Below are 14835 nucleotides of genomic sequence, written 5' to 3' on the forward strand. Positions count from 1 at the left end.
TACCATCTCTTAACAGTCTGAATAGCTATTGTTAAAATGTCAAAAAATAACAGATGTGGGCCAGGTTGTGGAGTAAAGGGAACACTTATACACTGTTGACAGGAGTAATAAATTAGTTCAATCATTTTGGAAAGTAGTGTGGCAAGTCTGCTCAAAGAGCTAAAAACAGAACTACCATTTGACCCAGTAATCCCATTACTGGATATATACCCAAAGGAATGTGAATCATTCTACCATAAAGATACATGCACACGTATATTCATTGCAACACTATGCACAATTAGAAAGACAGAATCAACCTAAATGCCCATCAATGGCAGATTGAGTAAAGAAAATGTGGTACATATACCACATTTTACCATGGATTACTGTGCAGCCATAAAAAAAAAAAAAAAAATACTAAGATCATTTTCTTTGCAGGAACATGGATGGAGCTGGAGGCCATTATCCTTAGCAAACTAACACAGGAACAGACAACCAAATACCACATACTCTCACTTATAAGTGGGAGCTAAATGATGAGAACACGTGGACACATGGAGGGGAACAATAGACACTGGGGCCTACTTAAGGGTGTAGAATGGGAGGAGGGAGAGGGGCAGAAAAATAACTAATAGGTACTAGGCTTAGTACCTGGGTGATGAAATAATCTGTACAACAAACCCCTGTGACATCAGTTTACCTCTATAACAAACCTGCACATATACCCCTGAACCTCAAATAAAGTTAAAAAAAAAAACGCAAAATACAGAAAATAGTAAAACATCCATATTCCCAATACCAAAAATGAATATTAATTATTTTGTCATATTTGTTTCAACTTTTTTATATTAAAAACATTATTGATGAAGTTGAGAGTTCCTTCAATTCTTTCCCTTCCTATTCCCTACCCCTCGATGCGTCCCTTCCTCTATCCCAGGCACAATCTGATTGGTGCAGTCTAGCCCATTTTTTTTTTTTTTTTTTTTTTTTTTTTTTTTTTTAACGAGTCTCGCTCCTGATTGGCCGATCTCAGCTCACTTCCCGGGTTTACTACTGCTTCCCAGGCACAGGAAACGTCGCCCGGCTGTTGTTTTTGTATTTTTAGTAAGAGGGGTTTCATGTTAGGCCAGGATTGTCTCGTCTATGACCTTGATCCCCGTCTCGGCCTCCAAGTGCTGGAGTACACTTAGCCACCGCGCCGGCTTAACCATTTTTTTACTTGCTTCTGTGTATCGCTGACATGTATTTTTGTTTTTATGGTTTAAAATTTTTTCATAGTTGGTATAATAGTACAGTACTTTTTTGCAGTTTTGTTTTTTTCACACTAGTATGTTTTTGTTATCTATTCATGTTTATTCATTTAAATCTAGCTCACTTATTTGTTGTACAGTATGCAACTATATACATATGCCACATGTTTAGACATTTCTCTATAAATGTCTAATGTTTAATTTTATGCATACATTCACTAAATATTGAGTACTTACCATGCCCTAGGTACTATAGCATGATATATTAGTGAATATGTGAGAGAAAAATGTTTGCTACCATACTACTTATGTTCTATTGGAGTAATATAAAATAAATAATAAATACATAAGCCAAACATAAAGTATATTAGAAGGTGATAAGTGATATGGAAAAAGATTAAGGAGAATTGGGAGTGGGATTGAGGGGAACAGACTCAATCAGTGTAGTTTGGGTAAGCCCCCTTGGTAAGATGATATTAGAGCAAAGACAAGGTGAGGGAGTTAGCCAGTGAATATCTAGGGAGTCAGTGATTATCTAAGGAAGACAATTCCTATCAGAGAAAAGCCAGTGCAAGCCCTTAATGTGAGAGTGTAATTTGGTGTTTTCTGTGAACACCACCAGAAGGCCAGCATGGCTGGAGAAGGAGGGACAAAGGAGATTGGAGTAGGATTTGAATCACAGAGGTTACAGAGTTGAAACGGAGGAGATGACTGTGCCTCATCTTATAGGCTGTTATGAGGACTCTGGCTTTTACTCTGAAAAAATGAAAAGTACATGAAAGATTTTGAGTAGAGGAATGATGTGATCTATGTTGTGGAGGGGTCACTTAGGCTGGTATGTTAAAAATAGACTGTAGGGAGATAGAGTAGAAGCAGGGAGATGAGTTAGGAAGTTATCACAGTGCTCTGGGGGAGGGTTGATGGTGTCTCACACTGGAGTGCTAGCAATAGATGTGGTGAAAAGTGGTGAGACTAAATATATGTTGAAGGTAGAGGCAACAAGATTTGCTGATGGATTAGATACAGAGTGTGAGAGAGTACGAGGAGTGAAGAATGATGCCAAGGTTTTTGCCTAAGCAACTGCAAAGTTGTCCCATCCACAGAGATGGGACATCTGTGAATAGAGCAGATTTGGGATGGAGGAGCAGGAGTTACATTTTGGATGTGTTGAGCTTGAGAACCTGTTAGATATCCAGATAGAGAAGCTGAATAGGTAGTTGGATATGAGTCTGGAGGTCATCAGCAAGGTCTGACTGGAGTTATAAATTCAGAAGGCATCAGCTATACAGATTTTACTTAAAGCAGTGAGATGAGATGATATTGCAAAGGGAATGGGTTTAAAAAACAATAGAAGAAACAAAGACTGAAACCTGGGTGTCAGCAATTAAGAAGTCAGGTTAAACAGGAGGAACCAGCAAAAGGAGACTGAAAAGAGAAACTATTGAAATAGGGAGAAAACATACCAAAATGTAATACCTAGGGGAGCCAAGAAGAAAATGTATCAAGGTAGAGGAGGTAATTAGTTGTGTCAAGGGCTGCTGAATATGTCAAGTAAGATGATTACTTCACCTTAACCATTAGCATTGATGACAGTGATGAGTAGTTTTAGTGGAGTGATAGAGGTGAAACCTATTGGAATAGGTTTAAGTGAGAATCGGGTTGGAGGATGTGGTCTCATCAAACACAGTGGTAGCTCTGATATTTTTACCTTTCTTCAATAATGGGAACCCATTCTCCCCCTTAACCATGTTGAAAGGAACTGGAGTTAGCGTTGATTTGGGGGCTATCTACTCCTGTGTGGAGTGATTTTTTTTTTTCATTCTATTTTCTGATTCTTTCTTCAGCTATGTACACTCTAATATTAATCACATCTATTGAGTTTTGTTTCATGACTCCAACCTTTATATTCACATTTTCAATTTTTAATGTAAGCTTTATATTAGGTATAACATACAGAATAGTACAAAATCCTAAGCGTATACAGATCAATCTATTTTTATAAACTGAACACACCTGTGTAACTAGCACCCAGAATGCCCCTCATTCTTCTTCCTTATCACTATTACCCCTTACTCTCAAGATACCCCATTTATAGAGATTACATAAATGGGATTATGCAGTATGTACTCCTCTCATTCAGTATATGTCTTCTTTTATATGATGTTTGTGAGACTGATTCATGTTGATGCATGTAATTGTTCATTCATTGTCTTTGGTGTAGTATTCCATTGTATGAATATACCACAATTTATCTGTTTTACTTTATGTGGACATTTGGATTGTTCAGAATTTGGGGTTGTTACAATATGTTATTGCACATATATTTTATGGAACATATACCCACATTTCTCGTGGATATATACCTAAAAATGGAATACTTAGGTCATAGGATATGTGAATGTTGAGCATTAGTGGATACTGTCAGTTTTCTAAAGTTGGTGTAACAATTTACATTCCTACAGCAGTGTGTGAGAGTAAGTGTTCCATTTACTCAACATCCTTGCCATACTTGATGCTGTTGGGTTCTTCACTTTAATCATTCTGATGAATCTGTATTGGTATTGTATTGTGGCTTTAATTTGCATTTAATGCATGTAATTTGCATTTTCTGATTATTTCTGAAGCTGAATATTTTCCGATATATTAATTTGTCATTTGGCGATCTTATTTTGTCTGAATTACTTATCCCTGTTTTTGGCTAATTTTATAGGTTTATCTACTTACTTGTTATAAATTCATAGGAGTCTTTCACGTATTCTGTGTACCAATATATTCTGTGTAGGTATTGCAGGTATCTTCTCCCAGTCTGTGGCTCGCTTATTCACCCTATGGTGAATTTTGATAAGGAAAAGTCCTTAATTTTAATGTAGTTTAATCTACCAAGATTTTTTGCTTTATGTTTAGTGCTTTTTTGGATCCTATTAAAGTCCTTGCTGACCAAAGGAAATTTAAAATGCAGTCAACTGATTTAATTTTTTGCTACAAATCTTTTAAATATCCACTATTACTTAGGCAGAATATTTTAGGCTACTGTAAAGAATATCAGTTTCCCCAAGAGTATAATTTATTTATCATTTGTCTTCTTTCATTCACAAAAATATCCACACAATATCAATTCAAGTCTCATATAACTCCATTCCATAAGACCTTTTTTGTTCCTTCTTATCACACCCAGAAATTCTCTTGAGTATATTTCTTACCTCATTTATTTCTAATCACCCTGTCTTCTATTTTCAGAGATAACAGAGCCTGTTAGATGTGGATTCCTTTAAAACTTTCTGTCCTCCACTCTGAACTCACAGGATATGTCGTCATCTGTCTTCACGTCCCCCGTCTCCCCTTTCAGTGGAAGATATGGAAGATATTTCATCATCCATTATTTTACCTCTGTTGGGTATCATTCCTGTTCCTCCTTCAGGAATATTGTTCTTTGAATTATCCCCTTTCCTGAATCTTTAGTGGCTGTCCCTCTGCTGAGTACATGAACAGTGTGTTATCCCAATTTAGAAAACAAAATAAAATGCTTATTTTCTAACTCCTATCAGTTATCCCATCTTAATCCTTCCTTGAAAAACAAATGTCTTACACATATGATTAACGTGCATAATACTAAACATACCCCACACAATTCGTGCATATAAAACTAGGGAAATCTAAATAGGGTGGAGGGATTGCATCAAATTCAGAATTTTCTTGTTGTTGAAACAGGAAAGGTTCCCTCGTCCCCCTCGCAGGATGTGTGACAGGGGAAGTGGCTTAGAGTGGCTTGCAGTGCCTTGCTGCTCACACCTCTAGAGGAGCATACAGATGGGCAGGCTGTGGGGCTCTGACCCCAAGGCAGTGTCTAGGGGTGAATGTTTATTGCTGAAGCCCCAGTGGGTGTGTATTACAGGGTACTCTTTTAGTTTAGCCACCTGTAAAGGGCTTGTGTTAGCTCAATTAGACCCCTGCCTTATTGCAAGGACAGAGGGCTTTCTGTATCCCTGAGTTCCTTGGTGTACCGGAAGAATTGGATCACATGTGGGCTTGGAGAATGAGTGCAGGGTTTTATCGAGTGGAAGTAGCTCTCGGCAGATGGGGGAGCCAGAAGGGAGATGGTTTTCCCCTGGAGTTGGGCTGCTTTCCCCTGGGTAGCCAGGGTTCTCCTCCGACTGCCCCAGACAAACTCCATGTCGTTCCACCCGTCAGTGGCCTGCTGAAGTGCAGGTGCCTGTCGAGCCCCCCGTGTTTCATGTTTTCCTCCACTGATGTGCTCCCCTTTACGTCCAACTGCCTGTGTGTCTGCCTGCTAAGGTCTCAGGGTTTTTTTGTTTGTTGTTGTTTGTTTGTTTGTTTGGAGACAGAGTCTCGCTCTGTTGTCCACGCTGTAGTGCAATGGCATGGTCTCCGTGATCTCTGCCCACTGCAGCCTTTGCCTCCCAGATTCAAGCGATTCTCCCGCCTCAGCCTCCCGAGTAGCTGGGATTACAGGCACCTGCCATCATGCCCAGCTAATATTTGTATTTTTAGTAGAGATAGGGTTTCGCCATGTTGGTCAGGCTGGTCGTGAACTCCTGACATCAGGTGATCTGCCCACCTCGGCCTCCCAAAGTATTGGGATTACAGGCATGAGCCATCGCTCCTGTCCAGGTCTCGGGGTTTTTATAGGCACAGGATGAGGGTGTGATTGACCAGGGTGGTTTCGGAAAATGCAACATTTGGGCAGGAAAACAAAAATGTTTCTCCTCATCTAGGTCCATGGGCACAGATCGGGGGGTGGAGCCCTAGCCGTAGACCATGCCCTGCCCCTCTTTTGTATCATTTAAAGGGACCACGACCTTCCCTTCCCCACCTCTGTATCAGTGTGATATTAAGCTGTAGTTATGCATGATGTTGCCATTGAGGGAAAGTGGGTTAAGGGCATATGGGATCACTCTGTATTATTTCTTACAACTGTATGTGAATGTACACTTATCTTAAAATTAAAAGTTAAAACAAATATTTCTAAAAATTAGAATAATAAGAGCCACCATTTATTGAGTGGTTACTATGTGCTAGGTTCTGTTTACATACTATCAGGTGGATATTATTGTTAACCTCATCTTCTAGAGGAGAAAACTGAGACGCAAAGAGATTAAATCACTCACACAGAGTCACTCAGCAACTACGTGGCAGAACTTGCATTCAGATCCAGGCAACCTCACTCCAAAGACAGAACTCTTAACTACTTTGCAATCCTTATTGCGTATCTGTCTTTATATCTTGCCTTCTAGTCTCACTCGTCAGCCCACTGCAATTTACCTTTCATCCCAATCACTCCCCTGAAACTGCTTTTGCCTCAATCACCAAGTCTGTTGCCAAACCTAATGGTCCCATTCTTTTTACAGCATTTCCTATTGCCAACACATTTAACAAATATTTCCTGAGACATACAATGTACCAAGTTATGTTCTACAGCTGTGAAAAAGATAGGCAAAACAGCTGCAACTGAAGACTGCACCTTTTACAATTAGAGAACTGAAATCTTAGTTCTTTCTTGTTGTTTGTGCTGCTGACTTGTTTGTGGATGGTCAGTAGGGGACTTTATTGTCCATGCCTTTGTTTTTCTGTGGCCAATCAGGTTATATAGCTAGTTTGTTTGTGGTTTCACAACATAAATGATAAAATACTATATTTAGATACCATTTTCCCTTTTTCCCTCAAATGGAAATCTGAACCTTTCCAAGCAATTGTCATGAATATGTACCAAGTAAGACAACCAAATCTGAAGTATCCTACTCTTCTTATATCATTATTAAAAATGAATTGTGAAAAATTAATTGCCATTGACCTTTTACCTACTTTTTCTGTGTAAGGATAATTTGAATTAATTTTAGGCTCACTATTTTGGAAACACCAGGAAGATCTCTGCAGAATATTAAGTAAGTTTCATTCCATATGTCCAAATAAAAAGTTACTCTAAGGAAAATACTCAGCTTCATGGAGATGTGGTAGTAGCTTTTTGCATATCATCAAAGCTAAGCATTTGAATCAGAGTTAAAGAGGCGTCATCTTGTCTCTTTCCACATATCCATGGTTATTATCTGAGTTTTCATTCCTTTCTCCCAATTCAGTAAAGAAGAAGAAAAACGATTCTCTCCTACTTCTTCATGCCAGAAAAACAGCTCTTGTTTTATTACTTCTAATGGGAATGTATTTTCCTTGGTGATTGGAAGCAACTCTAGTCCTCTTGCCTACATCCAGGGTTAGTTACTGTTTAACTATTTGTTTACAGCAGCAGTTAGCAATTTGCATGGACAGTGTGTCAATGTCACTGCCCTCAATGAAACCCAAATGCCTCTTGGAAGAAAGAGGACAGATTCAGCCCAGGGACTTGGAAAACTTTAAAAGTGATTCCTTGTCAAACACGTGAAAAACAACTCTTCCCTCTCTATAACTTGAGGAAAAAAATGAGAAACTATCTTACAACAGATGGTGATTCCTTGCTAGTAAAACAGGCCTGGCTGATTCAGCTCCACTCCTTTATGTTCTTTTTGCAAAACCCACAAAGAACACATTTGGGGCCACTTTTCAGAGTTGGCAACAGTCTCTGTTTTTTAAGGAAATCATGTGGATGGTAAAAAAACAAAACAAAACAAAAAAAAAACCACAGTTGATGAAGGGCTTGTAATCCCCAGAATACAGAAACGGGATGCATAGGCCTTAAATTGTAGGTCATCAGATTTGGTAACTTGATTAAATTTGGTTGAAACAAAAATAAATTTGGGGCTGGGCGCAGTGGCTCATGCCTGTAACCCCAGCACTTTGGGAGGCCGAGGTGGGTGGATCACGAGGTCAGGAGTTCAAGATAAGCCTGGCCAAGATGGTGAAACCCCGTCTCTCCTAAAAAGACAAAAAAAAAAAAAAAAAAAAAAAGTCAGGCATGGTGATGGGTGCCTGTAATCCCAGCTACTTGGGAGGCTGAGGCAAATAACTGCTTGAACCCGGGAGGCAGAGGTTGCTGTGAGCTGAGATCGCGCCACTGCACTCCAGCCTGGGCAACAGAGTGAGACTCTGTCTCAAAAAAAAAAAAAAAAAAGGGAAAGTTTACATTTTCTTGTTGATTAGACTTCTTCTTAAAAAAAAAAAAAAGAAAAGGAGGAAGAGAAAGATGAAAAAGAGGAGAAAGAGGAGGAACTAGAAACTATAAAAATACCCTTTGGGGTGATGGAATGATAAGGCAATCTCTAATTTTCAAATTACCCTAGATCTAAAGAATTCGATCTTTAATGTTAAGTCCAGTCCCTTTTTTCACCACTTGTATGTAAAGTACTATAGCTGCTTTGATATATTTAGAAGTTATTTAGAGAGGCTTGGAACCAGTGTGTGAGTGTGTGTGAGTATGTGAGTGTGTGACAGAGAGAGAGAGAGAGAGAGAGTCTTCTTAATAAGCTTGGCTTTTTACAGATAGAACAGATGCCTCAGGACATCATGAAACTTTCTCATTGAAGATGTTGAAGCAGAATCTGGTAGAGTATTGTGGAGTAGACTTAACACTAGATTAATACTCAAATCAGTTAGCTTATATGATTTTTTCTTCACTGAAGAGTCTATCCATCATGAATCAGAACTAAGCCCCCTTCACCTTTTCTTTTTTTTTTTTTTTTATTATTATACTTTAAGTTCTAGGGTACATGTGCATAACGTGCAGGTTTGTTACATATGTATACTTATGCCATGTTGGTGTGCTGCACCCATCAACTCGTCAGCACCCATCAATTCATCATTTATATCATGTATAACTCCCCAGTGCAATCCCTCCCTCCTCCCCCCTCCCCATGATAGGCCCCAGTGTGTGATGTTCCCCTTCCCGAGTCCAAGTGATCTCATTGTTCAGTTCCCACCTATGAGTGAGAACATGCGGTGTTTGGTTTTCTGTTCTTGTGATAGTTTGCTAAGAATGATGGTTTCCAGCTGCATCCATGTCCCTACAAAGGACGCAAACTCATCCTTTTTTATGGCTGCATAGTATTCCATGGTGTATATGTGCCACATTTTCTTTTTTTTTTTTTTTTTTTTTTTTATTATACTTTAAGTTCTAGGGTACATGTGCATAACGTGCAGGTTTGTTACATATGTATACTTATGCCATGTTGGTGTGCTGCACCCATCAACTCGTCAGCACCCATCAATTCATCATTTATATCATGTATAACTCCCCAATGCAATCCCTCCCTCCTCCCCCCTCCCCCCTCCCCATGATAGGCCCCAGTGCGTGATGTTCCCCTTCCCGAGTCCAAGTGATCTCATTGTTCAGTTCCCACCTATGAGTGAGAACATGCGGTGTTTGGTTTTCTCTTCTTGTGATAGTTTGCTAAGAATGATGGTTTCCAGCTGCATCCATGTCCCTACAAAGGACGCAAACTCATCCTTTTTTATGGCTGCATAGTATTCCATGGTGTATATGTGCCACATTTTCTTAATCCAGTCTGTCACAGATGGACATTTGGGTTGATTCCAAGTCTTTGCTATTGTGAATAGTGCCGCAATAAACATACGTGTGCATGTGTCTTTGTAGTAGAATAATTTATAATCCTTTGGGTATATACCCAGTAGTGGGATGGCTGGGTCATATGGTACATCTAGTTCTAGATCCTTGAGGAATTGCCATACTGTTTTCCATAATGGTTGAACTAGTTTACAATCCCACCAACAGTGTAAAAGTGTTCCTATTTCTCCACATCCTCTCCAACACCTGTTGTTTCCTGACTTCTTAATGATTGCCATTCTAACTGGTGTGAGATGGTATCTCATTGTGGTTTTGATTTGCATTTCTCTGATGGCCAGTGATGATGAGCATTTTTTCATGTGTCTGTTGGCTGTATGAATGTCTTCTTTTGAGAAATGTCTGTTCATATCCTTTGCCCACTTTTTGATGGGGTTGTTTGTTTTTTTCTTGTATATTTGTTTGAGTTCTATGTAGATTCTGGATATTAGCCCTTTGTCAGATGAGTAGGTTGCAAAAATTTTCTCCCATTCTGTAGGTTGCCTGTTCACTCTGATGGTAGTTTCTTTCGCTGTGCAAAAGCTCTTTAGTTTAATTAGATCCCATTTGTCAATTTTGGCTTTTGCTGCCGTTGCTTTTGGTGTTTTAGACATGAAGTCCTTGCCCATGCCTATGTCCTGAATGGTACTACCTAGATTTTCTTCTAGGGTTTTTATGGTATTAGGTCTAACATTTAAGTCTCTAATCCATCTTGAATTAATCTTCGTATAAGGGGTAAGGAAAGGATCCAGTTTCAGCTTTCTACTTATGGCTAGCCAATTTTCCCAGCACCATTTATTAAATAGGGAATCCTTTCCCCATTTCTTGTTTCTCTCAGGTTTGTCAAAGATCAGATGGTTGTAGATGTGTGGTATTATTTCTGAGGACTCTGTTCTGTTCCATTGGTCTATATCTCTGTTTTGGTACCAGTACCATGCTGTTTTGGTTACTGTAGCCTTGTAGTATAGTTTGAAATCAGGTAGCGTGACGCCTCCAGCTTTGTCCTTTTGACTTAGGATTGTCTTGGCAATGCGGGCTCTTTTTTGGATCCATATGAACTTTAAAGCAATTTTTTCCAATTCTGTGAAGAAACTCATTGGTAGCTTGATGGGGATGGCATTGAATCTATAAATAACCTTGGGCAGTATGGCCATTTTCACGATATTGATTCTTCCTATCCATGAGCATGGTATGTTCTTCCATTTATTTGTGTCCTCTTTGATTTCACTGAGCAGTGGTTTGTAGTTCTCCTTGAAGAGGTCCTTTACATCCCTTGTAAGCTGGATTCCTAGGTATTTTATTCTCTTTGAAGCAATTGTGAATGGAAGTTCATTCCTGATTTGACTCTCTGCTTGTCTGTTACTGGTGTATAAGAATGCTTGTGATTTTTGCACATTAATTTTGTATCCTGAGACTTTGCTGAAGTTGCTTATCAGCTTAAGGAGATTTTGGGCTGAGACAATGGGGTTTTCTAAATATACAATCATGTCATCTGCAAACAGGGACAATTTGACTTCTTCTTTTCCTAACTGGATACCCTTGATTTCTTTCTCTTGCCTGATTGCCCTAGCCAGAACTTCCAAGACTATGTTGAATAGGAGTGGTGAGAGAGGACATCCCTGTCTTGTGCCAGTTTTCAAAGGGAATTTTTCCAGTTTTTGCCCATTCAGAATGATATTAGCTGTGGGTTTGTCATAAATAGCTCTTATTATTTTGAGGTACGTTCCATCAATACCGAATTTATTGAGCGTTTTTAGCATGAAGGGCTGTTGAACTTTGTCAAAAGCCTTTTCTGCATCTATTGAGATAATCATGTGGTTCTTGTCTTTGGTTCTGTTTATATGCTGGATTACGTTTATTGATTTGCGAATGTTGAACCAGCCTTGCATCCCAGGAATGAAGCCCACTTGATCATGGTGGATAAGCTTTTTGATGTGCTGCTGAATCCGGGTTGCCAGTATTTTATTGAGAATTTTTGCATCGATGTTCATCAGGGATATTGGTCTAAAATTCTCTTTTTTTGTTGTGTCTCTCCCAGGCTTTGGTATCAGGATGATGTTGGCCTCATAAAATGAGTTAGGGAGGATTCCCTCTTTTTCTATTGATTGGAATAGTTTCAGAAGGAATGGTACCAGCTCCTCCTTGTACCTCTGGTAGAATTCAGCTGTGAATCCATCTGGTCCTGGACTTTTTTTGGTGGGTAGGCTATTAATTGTTGCCTCAATTTCATAGCCTGCTATTGGTCCATTCAGGGATTCAACTTCTTCCTGGTTTAGTCTTGGGAGAGTGTAAGTGTCCAGGAAATTATCCATTTCTTCTAGATTTTCTAGTTGATTTGCGTAGATGTGTTTATAGTATTCTCTGATGGTTGTTTGTATTTCTGTGGGGTCGGTGGTGATATCCCCTTTATCATTTTTTATTGCGTCTATTTGATTCCTCTCTCTTTTCTTCTTTATTAGTCTTGCTAGCGATCTGTCAATTTTGTTGATCTTTTCAAAAAACCAACTCCTGGATTCATTGATTTTTTGGAGGGTTTTTTGTGTCTCTATCTCCTTCAGTTCGGCTCTGATCTTAGTTATTTCTTGCCTTCTGCTAGCTTTTGAATGTGTTTGCTCTTGCCTCTCTAGTTCTTTTAATTGTGATGTTAGAGTGTCAATTTTAGATCTTTCCTGCTTTCTCTTGTGGGCATTTAGTGCTATAAATTTCCCTCTACACACTGCTTTAAATGTGTCCCAGAGATTCTGGTATGTTGTATCTTTGTTCTCATTGGTTTCAAAGAACATCTTTATTTCTGCTTTCATTTCGTTATGTACCCAGTAGTCATGCAGGAGCAGGTTGTTCAGTTTCCATGTAGTTGAGCAGGTTTTGATTGAGTTTCTTAGTCCTGAGTTCTAGTTTGATTGCACTGTGGTCTGAGAGACAGTTTGTTATAATTTCTGTTCTTGTACATTTGCTGAGGAGTGCTTTACTTCCAATTATGTGGTCAATTTTGGAAGAAGTGCGATGTGGTGCTGAGAAGAATGTATATTCTGTTGATTTGGGGTGGAGAGTTCTATAGATGTCTATTAGGTCCGCTTGGTGCAGAGATGTGTTGAAGTCTCCCATTATTATTGTATGGGAGTCTAAGTCTCTTTGTAAGTCTCTAAGGACTTGCTTTATGAATCTGGGTGCTCCTGTATTGGGTGCATATATATTTAGGAGGGTTAGCTCTTCCTGTTGAATTGATCCCTTTACCATTATGTAATGGCCTTCTTTGTCTCTTTTGATCTTTGATGGTTTAAAGTCTGTTTCATCAGAGACTAGGATTGCAACCCCTGCTTTTTTTTGTTCTGCATTTGCTTGGTAGATCTTCCTCCATCCCTTTATTTTGAGCCTATGTATGTCTCTGCATGTGAGATGGGTCTCCTGAATACAGCAGACTGATGGGTCTTGACTCTTTATCCAGTTTGCCAGTCTGTGTCTTTTAATTGGAGCATTTAGTCCATTTACATTTAAGGTTAATATTGTTATGTGTGAACTTGATCCTGTCATTATGATATTAACTGGTTATTTTGCTCATTAGTTGATGCAGTTTCTTCCTAGCCTCGATGGTCTTTACATTTTGGCATGTTTTTGCAATGGCTGGTACCGGTTGTTCCTTTCCATGTTTAGGGCTTCCTTCAGGGTCTCTTGTAAGGCAGGCCTGGTGGTGACAAAATCTCTAAGCATTTGCTTATCTGTAAAGGATTTTATTTCTCCTTCACTTATGAAACTTAGTTTGGCTGGATATGAAATTCTGGGTTTAAAATTCTTTTCTTTAAGAACGTTGAATATTGGCCCCCACTCTCTTCTGGCTTGTAGAGTTTCTGCCGAGAGATCTGCTGTTAGTCTGATGGGCTTCCCTTTGTGGGTAACCCGACCTTTCTCTCTGGCTGCCCTTAAGATTTTTTCCTTCATTTCAACTTTGGTGAATCTGGCAATTATGTGTCTTGGAGTTACTCTTCTGGAGGAGTATCTTTGTGGCGTTCTCTGTATTTCCTGAATTTGAATGTTGGCCTGCCCTACTAGGTTAGGGAAGTTCTCCTGGATGATATCCTGAAGAGTGTTTTCCAACTTGGTTCCATTTTCCCCCTCACTTTCAGGCACCCCAATCAGACGTAGATTTGGTCTTTTTACATAATCCCATACTTCTTGCAGGCTTTGTTCATTTCTTTTTCTTCTTTTTTCTTTTAGTTTCTCTTCTCGCTTCATTTCATTCATTTGATCCTCAATCGCTGATACTCTTTCTTCCAGTTGATCGAGTCGGTTACTGAAGCTTGTGCATTTGTCACGTATTTCTCGTGTCATGGTTTTCATCTCTGTCATTTCGTTTATGATCTTCTCTGCATTAATTAGTCTAGCTGTCCATTCTTCCACTCTTTTTTCAAGATTTTTAGTTTCTTTGTGCTGGGTACGTAATTCCTCCTTTAGCTCTGAGAAGTTTGATGGACTGAAGCCTTCTTCTCTCATCCCGTCAAAGTCATTCTCTGACCAGCTTTGATCCGTTGCTGGCGATGGGCTGCGCTCCTTTGCAGGGGGAGATGCGCTCTTATTTTTTGAATTTCCAGCTTTTCTGCCCTGCTTCTTCCCCATCTTTGTGGTTTTATCTGTCTCTGGTCTTTGATGGTGGTGACGTACTGATGGGGTTTTGGTATAGGTGTCCTTCCTGTTTGATAGTTTTCCTTCTGACAGTCAGAAGGACTGTCTGTTGGTCTGTTGGAGATTGCTTGAGGTCCACTCCAGACCCTGTTTGCCTGGGTATCAGCAGCAGAGGTTGCCGAAGATAGAATATTGCTGAACAGCGAGTGTACCTGTCTGATTCTTCCTTTGGAAGTTTCCTCACACTCCACCCTGTGAGGTGTGGGGTGTCAGACTGCCCCTAGTGGGGGATGTCTCCCAGCTAGGCTACTCAGGGGTCAGGGACCCACCTGAGCAGGCAGTCTGTCCATTCTCAGATCTCAACCTCCGCCTTGGGAGATCCACGGCTCTCCCCAAAGCTGTCAGACAGAGTCGTTTGCGTCTGCACCGGCCCCCGCTGCTTCCCCTGTTGGTCTTCAGCTGTGCGCTGTCCCCAGAGGTGGA

General features: G+C 39.8%; 1 protein-coding gene across 4 annotated transcripts in view; it reads left to right on the forward strand.

The window, feature by feature from the left end:
• WARS2 (tryptophanyl tRNA synthetase 2, mitochondrial) overlaps positions 1-14835 on the forward strand; it is a 121485-nt gene that overhangs the window by 91025 nt on the left and 15625 nt on the right. The gene's annotated exons all lie outside the window — the stretch shown is intronic.

Source organism: Rhinopithecus roxellana, chromosome 8 (assembly GCF_007565055.1).
Source record: "Rhinopithecus roxellana isolate Shanxi Qingling chromosome 8, ASM756505v1, whole genome shotgun sequence".
Taxonomy (NCBI): Eukaryota; Metazoa; Chordata; class Mammalia; order Primates; family Cercopithecidae; genus Rhinopithecus; species Rhinopithecus roxellana.